General features: G+C 41.8%; 1 pseudogene; it reads right to left on the bottom strand.

Annotated features, from left to right (window-relative positions):
• Positions 1–2,716: 2,716 nt before the first annotated feature.
• Positions 2,717–4,331, bottom strand: LOC148998650 (putative pectate lyase P59; annotated as a pseudogene).
• Positions 4,332–4,591: the final 260 nt, after the last annotated feature.

Genomic DNA, 4,591 nt, shown 5'->3' on the forward strand with positions numbered 1-4,591 from the left:
GGTGCAGATCCTTGTATGGCTTGACAGAGACGTAGACAGCATGGTGGTGGCAAGATAGAGACTGGTGTGGATATTGATTGGTTCTCAATCTAATCTCCAAGTGGGAGATTGTTGTAGTATTAGTCCCACATCGACTGATGTGGGAATATGTGGAGAGGAGGAGGCTATAAAAGAAGCCTCCTCCTTCTTCTTTAAGCATCCCAAATATCTTTCCTCTTGGATATTTCTTTATTTATAGTGGAGTTTTCTCTCTTGCCCATATATTCTTGTGTTCTTCTTTTCTCTTATTTGTTGATTGTTCTATTTGGTGGGTTCTTCATAACCCGACAATTCATTTGGCAAACTCGATTTGGGAATAAGTCCTCAAATTTGATTAAAAAAATAATGATTATTTTAAGAAAAGGGATGTACGACATACCTTATGGTTAAATTACCCTAAAGGGAATTTCAAGACAATATTACCTCACAAGGGAATTTGATCACCTCATTATTATTCGGAGGGTTGATTTAGCGTTCCTTATCTTATCTGCACGATGGCTTTTTGATCAAGTTTCCCACAGACGGCGCCATTGTTGATACTAAATCTTGCTCGTCCTTCCCTGTCACGTTCCTGCAAAACACGTGCTCAACCTTGGGTGGTCAAGGTATGTCTCCGACGAGCAAGTCAGTACCAACGATTTGATCTCAACTACTCAATAGATAATTCAAGTAATTGATCACACAAAATATGAATACATACTACATAAAGCCTGCCTGAGGTGCTTATATAGCTTTAGATATCAGAGTTAGACTCCAAATATAACTCTAAGAAGAGTTGTGTTAGGAAAGTAACTCTACAAATAGCCTTTTACCTGACTTATTCTTTCGAAGAAGTTGGGAGATGATAGAAGTTTATCCTGATCGGGTACTCTTGACACGATGGTCGGTCACTATGGTCGAGACAATTGTATTGAACCCATTGGTCAGACCGATCAGGGTAGAATGACTATTTCAGTCATTAACACTTGTCTTGCATTGTCTTCCCCGGCACAAGCAACCTCTCCTCCATCATAGGATTTTTAGGTTTTTCTTAATAAACATAGAGCTACTACATGCTCAAAACATCTACAAGAGGCATACATATTTTCTCCATCATCACACACAATTGATTGGGTAAAACTAAAACCATTCTAGTGTCACATTCAGTTCAATCTGAACTTAAAGCACACGCTCCACCCTATTTTCCACCTCAACTATGATACAAGCATAGCTACCCAAAAAATCTTGCTTAGCTTTGTTATCAAGAGTGATGAGATGTCCCACTTCCTTGGCTATTGAAAAAAGTGTTCAGACATGCCAATACTCTAATGGAAGACCTAGGAAATAAATTCTCACCAATATAGTCGACGGTTGGGCTATGTTTACGTCAAAATCCAGCCTTCAATAATTAAATCAGACCACTTGCAATGCAATCCGACAAGGATAATACCCATTCCAGATTCCCAAACCAATCCTTATAATACCCTATTATCATGACACACAATCCCAGGGTCCCACCCACTTTTAAACTTCAAAATCCCAACCCATTCCCATCGTCACGCTCATTTTTCATAGTGGTGCGACATATCTCTTTTCATTTTTCAAAGTAGTGCGTCAAAACTCTTTTCATTTTTCAAAATGGTGCGTTAGAGATATTTCTTCTCTTTGCATGTGGGATAACTGGATAGGTTTTAGGTGGTGGTTCCAACTTCACATCTTCGCTCTTCACTGAGATTTTAAACAAATAAAAAGAGGAGAAATAGGCAGTGTTAAGGCAAAGGTTTCTATTTCAGGCAGCAGTTTCGGTGATTCCTGCGCTGAGAGACGAGAAGATGTGAAGAACAAGTGAACAACAGAAGATAGAAGGGCTTTGGGCATATTTCGGTTTTAGTTAATTGGAGCTAGACCAATGTTGAAAAACGTAAACTAGCATGATCCTTATGTGGGTTTAGCTAATCAATGGGTAGGGTAGGGATATTCGCCTACCTCACGTAACCACTATTGGAACTCATCAAGCGTGATTCGCATCCTCAGTTAAATTCTCCATAAGAATATGATGATTTTGAATTAGGATGTCAATGTGTATGTGGACTGGAAGATACCCGTGTGTAATTTTGTTCTAGGTTCTTTGATATGCCTTGTGCTGCAGCTTTGTTGTAGCATTCACAACCCAAATTCAAGGGAGGGAAAATTGACTTCCAACATTTATACCACTTATTATAGTTCTTTCCATCGTGTGCTCTCCAATTTAGGACCTCTTGTTTAATTCTTCTGTCCTTTGTCTCTTTAGTTCATTAATCACAAAGTAATTTTGTCAATCTTGTTTAACTTAATCTTCCTTTTATATTGAGATTTACAAAACAAATTCTCTGTGGGATTGATACCCTACTTACTATTTACTACCTAATTGTGACGCGTGCATTTGCGTAGCATTTTTAGACACGAGCAAAGAGCATATCTGAATTTACAACATGCAGCCATTTTTGTTGGCCTTTTGGTCTTGTTCTAGCTAGTATTGAAGTAATGGAAGATCCCTTTTTGTCAGTACTTCTATTCATTGTTTTGGAAAATCAAGAGTTACTGTTTTTATTCATTCCATGAAGACCAACACGCAGCGCCTGAACTTACAGAAGAATCAGCCCATGAAGAATAACGTACAGTGCTTGAAGTTACATTAATTAAAAGAGCGAGAAACAGCTCAGCAAGGGCTGCCGACCTTACAATTGAGTGCACCACAGACCGAGTGAGGCTGGCGACAATGTTGCTGCCGTCCTTTGGGCTAATAAGGTCTCCAGTGAGGAGGGCCTTCTTCTGGCCTGGGGAACCTGATTCAACAAAGAAGGCACCATTCTCCATCACATCACCCTGCGATACCCACGCCCAATTCTTCCACTCGCTTTCTGGCGCTACAGCCCTCTTGGTAATCTCTTTGGTTCTCGATGAGCTTCCAGCGACAAAACGGTTGCCCTGGCTGAGGAAGGATGGGTTTAAGCTGCCCCCAATGGCATACATCCCCCATTCCGTGTAGTCATTGTTCACCACGTGAGCAAATCCATTTAGGACTTTGGGCAACCTCTGTGTTAATCCTTTCCCAAAATGGTTATATGCTATTGTAACCTTCATCTTATTGTTAGCAGAGGTGTTTGCATTTAACAACATCACCTGTCAACACGATTGTTCACCAATAAGGAAGCAACAGTCAGTGGGTCGACTTGGAAGGTCGAAGTACTCTTATTTTTTACGTAGTCAATCCTTTTATAAAATAAGTTAGTTATATTTAGAGAAATCAGTTTTAGCAGGAGACTTATAGCAAATTGACCAGTTATACGTACGTGGTCATGATTACTGAAGTCGATATTCGAGATGGTGATGGCAGTGGAACCCTCGACAGCATCGATTAGGCCATCTGCAGCTTTGGACATGGTCACGTGGTCGATCCAGATGTCAGAGGAGCTAAAGATGTTGATGGCATCACCGTCGCTGACGGTGCGTTTTCCGTAGTGGTCGACGAGGCGCGAATCATACCACCACGGAGTTGAAACGATGTCATGCATATGGAGGTTGGTGATGATGACATTGCGGATGGACTGGAGGGTAAAACCAGCGCCTTTGGTAATGTGGACATTGGCACCACGGCCATCGATAGTCTTGTCAGGGGCGATAATAAGCTCACCCTTGAGTACGATGTTCATGTCTTTCTCGAAGATTATCCATAGTGGTTCCTTCTGAATGACGGCATGGCGGAGGGTGCCATTCTTTGGGTTGACCATGTCATTGTCGGGGGGGTCAGTGACGGCATAGATCTTGCCGTCCTTGCCACCAGCAGCCTTCTTGCCGAAGCCCAAAGCGCAGTTGGCGTATGCCTTTCGATCATCGGCCCAGTTAGCCTTGCACCTCCAGCACGCATCTATTGGGTTTGTCGCCTGGCATGCTCCTCCAGTCTCCCCCAGCCTCCGTTGTCTTGTCCTGCATCATTCATTCATCCAGCCAAATCTATCGTAAGTACAGGAGTTATCCATTTCTCAACGTAAAATAGCTCAATTTATACATTATCCATGGAATGTGTTTTTTAAATATAATTTGCGAGCACGGAGAATTTTCAGAAGATTCAAATTCGGGACCTACATGTGCACATGTGAATTGAGCTGAGCAGCAACTGTCGCAGGATTGGGCTCAAAGCTGTCACTGCTGTGCTTTGCGGCCGCCTTGGCTCGTTGTCGCCACACTGCATCAAAGTTGACTATATCAGCCTTCACTGCATAGTTGAATAAAAACAAGAAGACCAACAAGCTGCTTGTTGTAGCTAATCCCATTTTCTTTTACTCTTGTCCCCCCCTTTTTCTTAACCCTCCACTCTGGTGAAATGGGTTTTTTTTAATTTTTTTTTTATTTAGTTTTTGTACCCACCACTCAGGTGAAATGGGTCAGAAATAAAATACAAGACCTTGAGCCCAAAACCAACAGATTGAAAGCCACCTAAGTTTCTCCAAAGCATCATCATCTCTATATATATTGCAATTGAGAGCCCAAATATGGGGAAGTACCATATGGGTTGAGAAAGTGAGGCCTTCCG

This window comes from Hakea prostrata, unplaced genomic scaffold, assembly GCF_041222555.1.
Source record: "Hakea prostrata isolate BN-2017 unplaced genomic scaffold, UWA_Hpros_2 contig_211, whole genome shotgun sequence".
Taxonomy (NCBI): domain Eukaryota; kingdom Viridiplantae; phylum Streptophyta; class Magnoliopsida; order Proteales; family Proteaceae; genus Hakea; species Hakea prostrata.